The sequence below is a fragment of the Nyctibius grandis genome, chromosome 6 (genome assembly GCF_013368605.1).
Source record: "Nyctibius grandis isolate bNycGra1 chromosome 6, bNycGra1.pri, whole genome shotgun sequence".
NCBI classification, from domain to species: Eukaryota; Metazoa; Chordata; class Aves; order Nyctibiiformes; family Nyctibiidae; genus Nyctibius; species Nyctibius grandis.
Genome location: NC_090663.1, coordinates 18218528 through 18233472, shown reverse-complemented (window position 1 = coordinate 18233472; position 14945 = coordinate 18218528).

The window sequence follows — 14945 nt, the reverse complement described above, 5'->3', positions numbered from 1 at the left end:
CACAGCAAAAACAACCAAGGAAGTGAAAAATACTGCTTAAGTTTTTAAGTACTTAATGGGGGCTACAAAAAAACAGATTAACTGTTATTCTTTTTCCTGAGATGGCTTTAAGGCATTCAGTGCACGCAGCTCTGTTACAGAAATCTGAGGATTATTTCACTTCAAGGAACTGTAGAAGGGTACTAATTTTAAGAGAGTGCTAAATACTGTCATTTCCAGTGCTCAGGTCAATGCAGCAATAATTCGTTCTGTCTGAACTGTTGCACTCAGGAATGCAACATGACGCTTTATGTCATGATTTCCCAATTAGTTTAATCCAGTGTAGATCCACATTACTGCTGAAGGGGTTGAGCCTGTCTCCTTCCCCCTGTCCCAGTTCCTGTCCCCTCTCTTGTGCTAGCACTAGCATTCAGGAAGACACGTGGCGCACCAGACAGAGATCTCACCTCTGTGAAAGTTAAATTTGGGAGGTTAGTTTCTAACCAGATCAGTGCCAGATCCAGTTCACCTTACAGTTGCATCAATGTTCGTGTCTGCTCAAGGGAAGGGGCAAGAATAATCCACTAAGGCTGTGCCCTTCAGTAGCAATGATGATTTATGCCAGTTAAATTGCTGTTGGATCCCCAAGTAATGGTTGCCACAGAAATCTTTAGCATGTAGCAGACAGACTGTTGCCTACTGTAGCTTTGCCCAGGATCAGTGACGGTGATTCCTCAGTCGCCTCTCGCAGTTTCTTTTACTGCCTGACACTTCATATATTTTTCTGTTATTTAAGCTATTCAGCTGCAGTAATAATAGTTATTCCAGCCACATTAAATAATGAGAATAATTGCTTATTGTCATCTTTATTAAATCCTTCTTTTTTTTTTTTTTTTTTAAATAGCCATGTTTCTTACGGTACTTCTTTCCTCTAAGTTGAACAGGATGAATTGCTTTCCATAGTATCTGCTACAATAGGATGTTGGCCTAATAATTATGGATTAAATCCCTGCCCAAATTAAATCAAAAGCATCTCTCTCTTATTGCACTGCTGCTTCGATTAACCCATTGCCATTTAAAGGCAAGAATTCTGCTAGAAGTCCAAGGCTCTATTGTCTTCTGTCTAGGAATCAGCATCCTTACTCGCAGTGTAACTTCCCTGAGTCAATGCAGATTTTACAGTCCCTCTGACCTATTGTGAAGGGAGTTGTATTTTCCACCCCACAAGCACACAGATCTTCCCTAGCTGCCCTTACACTAATTTAAGGACACGTGGAGAATTTGTCAGAGACTACTGTGATGCAGTGAATGGAACCACTGCAGTTAGTAAGGGCTTCATGACCAAGCCCATATTACAGTGTCATAAGACAAACATATAACTAATTAACCAAATAATGAAGGGGAAACATAAAAACAATTTCTTATGCCTGGGGAATTATAGAGCCTAAGGCTCAAATGGCAGCTTTAAGTACTTCTTTGCTTTTGTTGAGACGGGTTGATTTATTTTAATATACATTTTATATTAAAATTAATTATAATGTATATTGGAGTCTGTGGTTATAATTTGTATTTTCTGCTTTATGTGTCACTCTCTCATTAGTTTCCTAAATAACAGAGAATATACTTAGTCAGTTGGCATTTTCCAGTGTTTTAATTGCCTGCTGTGATATAATTATTGTGACATTTTGGGATGTTTTTAACATCCTGAATTAAATATTCTGACATCCCACAGAGCACTTCATGAAAACAGTCAAACTGTATTCAAGTCATTAGGAGTCTACAGCTGTATTTTAATATTAAAATTATTTTTGACACAAAAAATGCAGATAAAATTAAAGTATTTAACAACTCATATCTTCTGTCAGTTTTCATCTTTAAAATTGTAAAATGTTATTAGAATATAATGAGTAACTATGGAGCTCAAAATATTGCATTAATCTGTATTTTCTTTTCTTTTCTTTTCTTTTTTTTTAAAGTGACCAAAGAATGCTACCTATGAAATCCTATATACGAAGCTTAATTTTCATTGAATTCTCACAGTAGAATATGCTACACTTATTTTAAAAAAATAAAATAAATAATTTATTCTATTATTTCACAACAATGGTTGTGAAATACTGTACATCTTTAAAAATTATTTTACTTGCCACAAAAATAGTTTATGATGACACAACATAAAATGCTTTGACTTCCAGATTAGACTTCATTTCTGCAAACTTTAATTGTTCAATGGATTAAACAATGAGAATGACATATGTCAAATAAAATTTTGTATATTAGCTCCTAACAAGGTGCAAAAATACCTAAGAATAAGATAAATTAACATAATAAACAACCATTTCCCTGTCTTGGTCTTTTCAGCCCTGTTTTGCAAATGGGTTGGAAGTTTCCTGGTATGTGCCAGGAAAGTGTGGAAGAGGTTTCGGGAACGACAGAGCCAATAAGGTCAGCTCTGTTCAGCCCTTCAGTCCAGCTCCTTCTGTCTCTACCACCACTGATGTAGAAATGTGTGGGTCTTCTCAGGGATAGAAAGAGAATTCAGAAGACTGGTGAAGAGTGATATTGCACACCGGCAACCTCCATTTAATACCTGGTCCATAAAGACTCATATGGTGGCTTGTGCACAACACTATATTAAATTGCACTACGAGCAAGTTAGAAAACCAGACAGACATAACCTGACAACTTCCCCATGTGAAAGTATGGCTCTAAGACACAAATTGTGCCTGTTTATTAAATATACTTTTAAAGAGCAAGTTTAATATATACCTAATATTTCATTTATACTTATCACTGATATCCCTAAAACTTGAACAAAATCCTCAATTCATATTCTCACATTTCAAGGCCTAAATAATGATTTTTTTTCTTAACTGCAAATTTAGCTAGTCTATAACATCAATCAATTAAATTTCAAAAGATTTCTTGAATTTTCCTAGAATAAAAATCAGAAATAAATGCAACACTGTAACACTGAAGTAATATACCATAAATTTTAAATGTAAACTTGTCTGTTTATACAAAAATATATTGGGCTATTGAGTGACCAAGACACGGTCCATGCAAGATGAGTGATAGAACCAAGACTTCATAGTTTGTGTGGAAAGACTGTTGTTGCTAGTTATCAGAACTGAAACTAGAAGCGAGGAAGCAACAGTAAACAGCCCTATACTCTGTTGGCATCAGTTTGATAGCAAGAATATAGAAAGTGAAGCTCTTTCTATTTCTTAGGCACAATACAGCAAAAATCTAAATCAAATCAATTATCTGATACAAGTGAAGATGATGACAGCATTACTGAGCCCAGTGTGTGCGAAATTAATGTCCATCATAACTTTGCTGAGAACCTGGAGAGAGAGATAATGGAGTTATGACTAGGGGACAAATCTGCAGCAAGGATGTTACTTTTATGTATATGATTACCTGTCTGTTCTATAAGTTATAGCTTTACTTATGTGCGTACTTATTTACTTTATCTCTTTCTGATAGTACACTGATGATTCATATCGACTTGAGCATGCCCTAGCATATTTACTACAACAAAATGCACTGAAACAATCCCAATTATATGATCAAAATCTTTAATAATCCAACTGGCATTTAATGCTGACACTCCATCCTCATGTGAAACTTCCATACAGACTATTCCATTCTAGAATCCTAGAATCATTTTGGTTGGAAAGGACCTTTAAGATCATAAAGTCCAACCATTAACTTAGCACTGCCAAGTCCACCACTAAACCATGTCCCTAAGCGCCACATCTACATGTCTTTTCAATACCTACAGGGACGGTGACTCCACCACTTCCCTGGGCAGCCTGTTCCAATGCTTGACAACCCTTTTGGTGAAGAAATTTTTCCTGATAGCCAATCTAAACCTGCCCTGGTGCAACTTGAGGTCGTTTCCTCTCATCATTTGTTACCTGGGAGAGGAGACCAACACTCACCTCACTACAGCCTCCTTTCAGGTAGTTGTAGAGAGCGATAAGGTCTCCCTTGAGCCTCTTTTCTCCAGAGTAAACAACCCCAGTTCTCTCAGCCACTTCTCATAACACTTGTGCTCTAGACCCTTCACCAGCTTTGTTGCCCTTCTTTGGACTCGCTCCAACACCTCAAATCTTTTCTTGTCCTGAGGGGCCCAAAACTGAACACAGTATTCGAGGTGCGGCCTCACCAGTGCTGAGTACAAGGGGACGATCATTTCCCTAGTCCTGTTGGCCACACTATTTCTGATAGAAGCCAGGATGCTGTTGGCCTTCTCGGCCACCTGGTCACACTAGCTACCTGAATATGAGCCAACAATCAATCAATATCCCCAAGTCCTTTTCCGCCAGGCAGCTTTCCAGCCACTCTTCCCCCAGCCTGTAGCATTGCATGGGGTTGTTTTGCCCCAAGTGCAGGACCCAGCACTCAGCCTTGTTGAACTGCATACAGTTGGCCTCAGCCCATCGATCCAGCCTGTCCAGATGCTTCTGCAGAACCTTCCTACCCTCAAGCAGATCGACGCTCCTGCCCAACTTGGTGTTGTCTGTGAACTTACTGAGGGTGCACCCGATCCCCTCATCCAGATCATTGATAAAGATATTAAACAGAACTGACCCCAATACTGAGCCCTGGGGAACGCCACTTGTGACCAGCCGCCAACTGGATTTAACTCCATTCACCCCAACTCTTTGGGCTCAGCCATCCAGACAGTTTTTTATCCAATGATGCATACACCCATCCAAGCCATGAGCAGTCAGTTTCTCCAGAAGAATGCTGTGGGAAACAGTGTGAAAGGCTTTACTAAAGTCTAGGCAGACAACATCCAACGGCCTTTCCCTCATCCACTAAGCGGGTCAGCTTGTCATAGGAGATCAAGTTAGTCAAGCAGGACCTGCCTTTCATAAATCCACGTTGACTGGGCCTGATCGCCTGGTTGTCCTCTATGTGAGGCATGATGGCACTCAAGATAAGCTGCTCCATAACCTTCCCCATCACTGAGGTCAGACTGACCGGCCTGTAGTTCCCTGGATCCTCCTTCTTGCACTTCCTGTAGAAGGACATCACATTTGTTAACTTCCAGTCAACTGAGACCTCCCCGGTTAGGCAGGACTGCTGGTAAATGATGGAAAGTGGCTTGGTGAGCACTTCTGCTAGCTCTCTCAGTACCCTTGGGTGGATCCCATCTGGCCCCACAGACTTGTGTGTGTCTAAGTGACGTAGGAGGTCTTGCTGAAATCATATCTCCAGTTTTTATATGTCTTTAAAAACTCTAAATGAGTTAATTACAATTCCAAACAGCAGATGTGGGTTTTAACAGCCATAGGGTTTGCACTAACAGGATATTCGAGCAAATATCCTGTTACCTTAAGCGAAACTAGCTGTCTTGCAGAGCAGCAAGAATACGGAACCAAAAGAAACAAAAGATTAGAAATAACATGTTTAAAACTAAGCTCACATAAACTCTGCCTGCATTTATAGCCAGGAGCTGACTGGCACTGGTTTTGTTTTACCCCTGTTCTGAATCATTTTTTAATGTTATAAGATCGGTGCAAGTGTCACCAACCCCATTGATTCTCTTGAAGTCAAAAGTCCTACTACATAATTTTAGCTGCTGTTTGGCCAGGCATCCAGACTAACTGTGCTAAATACATCCCCATTCAAGAGAGTATTTAAGTACATGCTTCGTGCAGCTGAACCCAATGTAGACTTAAGCACCCACTTATAATGAGTACAGTAATACACGGCCCTGAATTTGCTTTCCCTTCTACTTGTAAGTATTGCCAAGCATGATGATGGTAACAGATCACTGGAACTGGGAAGAGATTATCCAGAATGGCTTATTCAACTGTTCATTTTCAGGCACAAAATCTGAGAGGATGGAGATTTTTAATTTGAAAAATAATCAGCTGACATTGTACTCCATTATGGTATAGTACTAAAAAACAAAAAAGAAACCAAATAACCGTTAAGTGCCAGAAGCAAGCCTTTAAAAAGGCTTTCCAAAAGTTTTATTTGACTTTCGTTGCAGGAATACCTACTAGAAAAAAAAATATTTCTGTGTTTGCGTGTTGAAAGATGCTAAAAGACTATCTCTTCATTTTGTTAGAAAATAAGTACCCATCTAACAAAAAAACCTTAATGTTCTAGTCATTTCATTCATGACTTGCTCTGAGATAGTATGGAGTTGCCATCATATATCTACTGACATAGTTCTTTCAGATATATCAAAGTGATACCTGAGGCCACGAGTAAAAACACACTCATGGTTCAACACTGTCAGACAAGGTATTTTGCTATTAATAAATTGGAATTGGATCATTATCTTTACTGAAGGAAAATTATATCGGGACCACCTACATTAGCATTTTAGTTCAATCAAAAGTTAGTGTTTTCATGCATGTCTCCCACTCATCACCACATACTATGCTCCACTTCACATTACAGAGCTGTTTTAGAGTGCAAAAGCTGCACTATTTTCAGATGAAACTAAGCTAGAAGGTATGTTCCAGAAGCACACCTAATAGTGTCCACTCATGGCCAGACAACTAGCCCATGGAGCCAGACTACAGCAAGTCCAAAGTAAACCTCCAAAAATATAAATAATGGAGACATAAGACCTGATCACCAGCGTGTAACTCTACAGGTTCAATGGGCAAAGCCACTTGCTGATATGAACATAGCCATTCTGTCCAGAAAAGTGCCATGGCAGGTTTGATGTTTAAATGTACAAATCACTGAAAAACAAGATTTTTAAGAGAAATCATAAGTGCTATGGTGACTGAAAGGGGTGGTAGCAAGTTTTTCTCTTCTTATGAGGTATATAACAATTCAGTGCAATATCATGCCCACCCTTGCCAATGGTTCAGCTTCTAATACTGTGGGTTTCCCAAAATATCCAGTGATAAGCTATCCCCAAGACTTAAGCTCCTAGGTTATCTCTGACAAATCCTTCTTGTCAATGCATCTTCACCTCTTAAATAACAAACCCAATAAGGTGATCCAAACTCCACTCCTGCCTCCATCTGCAGGGATTTAAACCTCTCCCTCTCAATAAATATGTATAAGCACGAACCTGTGGGTAATTTGGGGAAGAAGGTGCTCTCTATACATCCTACTGACACTGTGACACCATGCAGAAAGGAATTTGTGGTAAATCGGATAGGAAAGAGAGAGCTCAACTCTAACTTATTGAATAGGACATTTTTGTTAAAGATGGGATTACTCAGTGGCAGTCTGCAGGTAGTTGTAGCTGCCATTACGGAAAGTGATCCCTCGCATTGGTTTTGAAAAAACATTACAGCTGCATTTTGCCAGGGGCCTAATCCTGTAGTACGTACTAGGTATGCTCTGAGAATGCCTCCCAGAACAAGCTGCTTAGAGGATTTGGTAGAGAAACAGTTCCCAGATCACTGCCAGACCGAGGTAGAACACAGGCAAGCCCCCAGCAGCCTTGGACACGCACAAAAACAAAAGTCTAGACACATTTGCACCTTTAAAGGCAAAGAAACAAAGACATTCAAGTGTATTTAGAATGAAACTGCTACTGAGCAAGGTCTTTTTGCACCATATTTTAGGGTTCATGCTCACAAGCCCTTTAGTTGAACTACTATGATTCCTCTGATTTTGAGGTCTATTAGTACTTTCCCTACAAAAGAAATAGCAGGACCTCAGGAAAATAAAGAGAGGCAACTGCTCTGGAGAAACTAGAGCAGACTAACAGAAGGAGGTGTGTACTGCAAGCTGCATAACTTAACGGGCTTTACCAAAGCAGCCTGAGTGCTGGAAGCAAGTCAGTGAAATCACCCTGAGCGCCAGGCAGCTGTGGTTATAGACTGTTTCCAGCCCCTGAGCAAGCTGCTTTCAAACCAGCTCAGATAGCACTGCGCTCTGCTGCAGTCAACAGGCATAGCGTAAAACCAATCCAGGAAAGAACCTCTGGTATGTGCTTAAGTTCATTTCTAATTAGGAAAGTGGGTAAGTGGATGCTTGAAGTTAATCACCTACTTAAGTGCTTTCCTGAATCACAGCCATACACTGGTATAACCAATAACTCTATCTTTATGTAGACTCCATTTTATCATTCTATACAGAAGCAGAGAAGGAAAGTATTCAGATTACAAGAGGGGCAATGAAGCTGAGTAAATTCTATGCATGCTAGTTTTGTTGGCTTTCTTAATGCTGTCATACCGGTTTGACCTTTATTTAGAAATCTGATTTTTGTCATTTGAGATTGATAGGTTTCTAAGCAATAGACTATTTTTGAAAGGAAAAACATTTCTTCCTTTCCCCTTTGCTTTTTTGTTTTTCCTCATATTATAACAATTTGTACCATTTCTGACTTTTATTGCTAAATAGATGCAGTTATAAGGTTTGCAGTAATTCCAGCCATAACTGTTCAGTGTATATGGCAGAGAGCTGTTTCCTGTCCCTCACCCTGGTGAAGCAGCATTCTGAGTAAATATTTACAAAGAAATAATTTCAGCACAGTGTAATTAAAGTGTTAATTTTTAAAGAATGAATAATACATAAAGATGATATGATTAAAGCAAATGAAAAAACAAAACAAATAAGAAAACATGAGCTACACTCAGTATAATCCTATTGATCACCGTAAACAACATTTACTCTTGAAAATGATCATTCAGCACAGAATATTATGTTCACCGCATTCATACAAAAGCCCTTCCACACCTTTGTCTTTACTAAACATTCCCCAATATACCTCATAAAAAAGTTGAAACAATATTGTTATTCTGAAAAATTCCCAGGTTTCAGCAAATGTAGTTTATTCTGCTCACACTAGAATTGAGCCAGATGCATTTATAACACCAGCAAGGGCACCTATTAGTCCAAATTTTAATCTTTATTCTCTGAAAGTGTTGTTCAAGTTGTTAAATACTGCATTTCATTTCAGGGGTAGGAAAACCATCCCTGTGCAGATTATATTTCAGATTTGGTGTTATTCTTTTCTCCAGAACAAAAGCTACCATACATAGCCTCAGTCTTGCATATTTTAAACGAAGCTTTATTAAAAACTCACCTGTGAAAAAGTCACAAAAAATGGCTGCAGGATGACAAAATAAATAATTATTTTGCAGATATAGATCTGAGTAATGAAACAAGAACACAAATATCTTTATTTTTTAGCTATATGTATATCCATTTATTTGCAGTCAGGTAAGCTAGGAGGGAATTTTTTCAAGATTGCTACAAGTGCAAACACTTATCCACATAAATTGTCTTGAAGGATCAAGGCCTAAATTTATTCAAAAAAGAACCCAAATTCAGCCAGAAGCTTGATGTTAGCTCAGTTTCACCTTTTTTAAAGATAAATTAACCCAAAGATGCTATAGATTTACAATCCCTAAAAAGATGTTCCATTGGCCAAATAATAATGAAGTAGAACAAACTAATCCTGTAACTAGAGCAAATTCAGAAATATTGAGAGATATGTTCAAAAAATGGTTTGAGGACAAATCTGTCCCCTACCTGCTGAGCCCCTAGAGGCTATGACCTTCCTTGCAGGCCATTTTTCTTACCCAGAAGTTTCCCAAACTGAATACATTCTCTGTAATCTCCTCAAGAAATCTAACCTCTTTCTATTCCCTCTGAGACACAACTCTTTGAGTGTTCAGACTACTGTCACTTAACCCTAACTCTTTTACAAATTTGTTCCCAGTTGCAAATTCACTGTGTCCTCTTCCTCAGACTCTTTCTCACCCTCCTAAAAATGCAAAGCTTTTTCTCATCATGTAGTAAATAAATCACTTATTGTAATGATCCTATTCTTTCACACCTAAACCTTCTCTCAGGTGAACATGGTTAACTGCTCCCAGGGGAACTACCTTCCTCTCTCCTACAGACTTCACCTGACCAGAGGGCAACAGCCAGAGCCATAGAGGTAGGTAGCTATTCTCTCTGTGCCCAGTCACGGACTCATTAACAAAACATAACATAGAACAAGCTGTGAACAAAAAGTTCAATTGACTCTCATAGTAGGACTGGTTATAAATCTAAGCATAGGTGATCAGGTTAGATAAAAATAACCTTTGTGTCCTGTCTTCTAATGTGAAATGTGTCTCTTCTGGAAAAAAAAAAAAAAAAGAAGTGCTGATTTATAGCCCTCATTTGGGGAGTGATTAGCTTGCGTTTCACGTTATTCAGTGAATCTGGGTGAGTATTTTAATATTTTTTGCTTTGCTCTATTCTTTTGAAGATAACATATTAAAGTTTTTTTTATTCTGTATTTTTTTTTTTAATTTTAACAAAGATCTGCTGATATTGCCTACAAAGCAGACAGTATGTGCTGGAGATAGAAGCATTGGTTATGTTAGATGCAAGTTAGCGGATCCTCAAGCAACCTTTCCATATACTCCAGGATCCTTAATCCTCCTCAGGGAGTGAAGCAAGATGACTACCAGATAACTAAATGTTTTGAGGAAAGATGATTTCTAAGTCATCATTTCCCAAGCAAGCTATATCAAAATGAAATTAAAAGTTCACTAAAATGAAATCTCAAGCAGCTTATGCAGCTTGGAGGTTTGTGTAGCTTGTACCAAGAGTATTTCCTTCCAACCTCTTCGTCTCGCTACTCTTGCCTGTCACTTACACAAAGAAGCAAAATTTGTTCTCATTATACAGCAGAAAAAAACTTTCCTAATGACCCTTTCTTTATATACTTTTGCTGAATTGGTGAGATCATACTCACCTGTCTTTCTAATTCTGTCATATTTATAAGAAGCAACATGAAGGAAGAAAAAATGGTTAATAATATGTTTCAATATTCCTCTCTTGACTTTCACTTTCATACTGAGCTTTGCTTGCATGATGAGGGATTGCTACTGGTTTACGTGTGTGTACATAGGGATATGTGTATGTGCATATATATATATATATATATATGGCTTAGTTTCTGAGAGAGAAAAATGTGTTGCAGGTCATCCGGATTCTGCATGGAGTTGACCTGTTTCTTCACCTTTAAGGTCTGTTTGTTTGTTTTTAATATTAGAAATTGGCATTTTAAGGAAGAATATTGGCTCCGGAAGACTTGTTTTAAATGCATTTCCCTGCTCCGAGGCATGTTATTGCTTGACTGAATACCTCTGTAACTGAGAGGAAATGTCTTTCCAGATGACCAAGAGGATGACTGTTTTCCCATGTCAAGAATCACCACTGTCACTTAAGTTTATATCTTTAGATAGACTTACTGCATCATCTTTTCTGCTTCTAGTGGAAGCACAGCTGTGCTTCCAAGAGTAAATTCTAGCTGTAGATGGTACAGCCAGTTCCTGTGTTGGCTAGAACAGTTGCATCAGACACTGTATGAAGGGTCACTGTGAAGTGTCCAAGAGAAAAACAAAATCAAATTAGATGTGATGCCTTAAACATCTCAAGTATATCAAAAGTTTTTGACAAGCGAGGGATGAAATAAAGAGAAGAAGAAACTTCAGAAGAGAAGGTCTTAACAGATATTGAATTTATTTACCTCATAGTTTTATTAAGTCTAGAAGCCCAGACTTTCAGTGGTGAGTGAAATTTCACATTTTACACTAAAGCATTTGCAACCTGTCTTTTACATTTTGGGAATTATTTAATGCTCTACTTAATTATTATTCTCTCTACATTAAACCACACATAAAATTATTGACTGTTGAAGTAATGAGGGAACAATTTATAAACTGTGACATTCTATACTGTTGTACTTGACTTTGTCTTGAGTGAGATTATTTTATTAGAAATATAGCACAATATTTTTAATCCTCATTTGACGATGTGAAGCATCTGACAATGTAGTGGTTAACAGGGAATCCTTACTGCAGTTTTGTTTACTGGGCCTCAGCAAAGGTTGACATAAGGCTCCAACACTATTTGATACTTAAAAAAATGGATTGCTAGTCTGAAGTTTTCTTTAATGATCAGAAAGTAAACAGAAAAACACAAAGATGAAAATTTGTATCTGATGCAAAAATTGTTGTATTTGTCACGGATTATGAGAATGAGCTTATTGCATTGCACTCAGCTTATTAAATAAAATGTGAGTCTCAGTATAGCCAAGTGGAAAACTAAACATTTGTAGGAAAAAAGAAACAGACATTTCCTACAAAATGGAGAACCATATTGTAGGCAGCGATGGTCAAAAAAATCTGAGGACAACAGCACAGACCCGATGAGTTCCTCTAGAAAGGCTAATATGATTCAGGGCTACTGTTATATGGGCTAATGTTATATTCTAACAGGGAAGTAATGAGTATCCTTTAACTGATTTTTTTAAAATTCTGCTGTCTGTTCTTACTCTTTCTTTTTTAAGTGTATTGAGAAGCTAGAAAACAGGCCAGGAAGGATTATTAAAAAAAAAAAAAATTGAACTCTAGAATATGGCTTGCTTTGTGCCTGCAATTTAGAAATACCTTTTTGCTTCCTTTCTCACTTATGAGAGGCTTAGTATTATACTCAAAATATTTCTGAGGCACCGTATCAAACCTGATCTTTTTCTTCTCATCCACTTAGTAAACATGACTCCACAATATAAATCAATATATTTAATGGTGAAGCGTATTTCTTACAAGAAAGTTGTCATTATTTACATGTTTCAAAAATACAATTTTGAGGACTGTCTGAAAAATCTCACAGAATCACAGAATCAATCAAGTTGGAAGAGACCTCTGGGATCATCGAGTCCAACCATTGCCCTGACACCACCATGTCAACGAGACCATGGCAATAAGTGCCATGTCCAGTCTTTTCTTAAACACATCCAGAGATGGTGACTCCACCACCTCCCTGGGCAGTCCATTCCAATGTCTAATGACCCTTTCCGAGAAGAAATTCTTCCTAATGTCCAACCTGAACCTCCCCTGGTGAAGCTTGAGGCTATGTCCTCTTGTCCTATCACTAGTTGCCTGGGAGAAGAGGCCAACTCCCACTACGCTACAACCTCCCTTCAGGTAGTTGTAGACTGCAATAAGGTCACCTCTGAGCCTCCTCTTCTCCAGGCTAAACAACCCCAGCTCCCTCAGCCATTCCTCATAGGTCAGACCCTCCAGACCCTTCACCAGCTTGGTCGCTCTCCTCTGGACTCGCTCCAACACCTCAACATCTTTCTTGAAGTGCGAGGCCCAGAACTGGACACAGTATTCAAGGTGCGGCCTCACCTTCCCTAGACCGGCTGGCTACACTATTCCTAATAGAGGCCAGGATGCCATTGGCCTTCTTGGCCACCTGGGCACACTGCTGGCTCATGTTTAGCCGGCTGTCAATCAGCACGCCCAGGTCTCTTTCTACCGGGCAGCTTTCTAACCACTCTTCCCCCAGCCTGTAGCGGTGTGTGGGGTTGTTGTGGCTGAAGTGTAAGACCCAGCACTTGTTCTTGTTGAACCTCATGCCTCACTAATGTTGATCATACCCATTGAGCATTTTTGCCCTGAGAGTGATGATGGTCCTGAAATGATGCCTTCATGCACTTTTAACAAAGGCTGGTGCACAGGGGTAGGAGGAGAAAGGGTAGCTCTGCCATTTGGTCATGTTTTCGTTTCCAAATATTCTATGATGTTCACGCAGGTCATGGGAGACACAAAGCACATTATCTCCTGCCCTAGGAAGTTAGAAGAGACATCTCTGAGTACTGAGGAGAGCCTGATAGCTATCATACCACCGAGGGCTTAGGGCAAGGCTTGCTTGTGTGCTGGCTCACGTGCTCTTTCTTTTTATAGCTATCCGCTTTGTATGGATTAGCTAAATAGTCGCATTGCCTATTTGGTGACTAGCTGTATATCTATGTAGGGTCCTGTCATGAGGGCTGATCTTAGTTCAAACTTCTGCTTCATTTGTTTCTCCAGCTTGGTTTTGTTTCATACCTTCCCCTTGGCTTTTTGTCCTCTACTGTGTATATCATCTTATCTTAGACAAGGTTCTTGTATCATCTATTATATCACATACAGCAGCATTATTTTATTAGCAAACTCCAATGTTTCACTTCTGTTAAACAAATAAAATGCATCCCAGGTAACATACGCTGTACAAATTGGTGATACAACTGGTATAATAACATTTAACACTTAATGTTGAACTCCCTTCATATCAAGATGTCCTTGGGAAACATTGATTTGTCACTGGGTCACATGCTGTATAAGACTTTGTTTATGACAATTTTGATCAGAACTACTCAAATTTAACAAACAATCAGGCCACACATGGCAGTTAATCTGGTCTTTGACTAAATTAATTGCTTTCATAATTGGGTACACATTGAGCTGTTTAAACATTAAGCACGGTGCTCTTAGGTATCTTCAACATGAGAAAGTGCAGCTGTTTTAACCAAATGCTTTGCGCAGCTGAGAATGACAGGAGAGTGTGTGTCATAGGAAAAAAACAGAATGCTGTGACTGCATTTAGCTCTGCAGAGACAAGAAACAGCAAGGTTAGAATTGGTTAAATTTGAGAAATGTTTTGTCATTGAACAGAGGCAGGAAACTTATTACTGTTATCCCCTCACTGGGCACAGAATTAACTTAAATGTTTGGGAGATAACAGGTTTTATCTGTTTCCCCTACACTTAACCAACTGATTGCCCTCATATCAAAGTAAGGGGAGAGGAGTTTTAGTTACTGCTTGCACAACCTTTCCAGGGCTGGACTGTGCAAACCTTGTTGAAGCTCTGACATATCTAGCCAGGCACCCTTTGTACAGGAAGATGGTGATAACCAGGGAGAAAACATGATAGCTGTGGTAAGGGAAACCTGATAAGCAGTAGAATACCAGGGAGTGGGGATTTTGCACTGTTGAATTTGTACACTTATGGAACACTCTACACATAAAGTTACTTGTGCATCATAGCAAGTTGCGCTGACCTTGACTGGTTTCTACCTGACAGGCCAAGTTCTGTGGTAGCTCATCAGGTAGTTTCGGGGAGATCATTTTTCACATATGCACAGGCTCCTGTCTAGAAACCTACAGATCTATATAGAGCTACACAGGAATTCCCC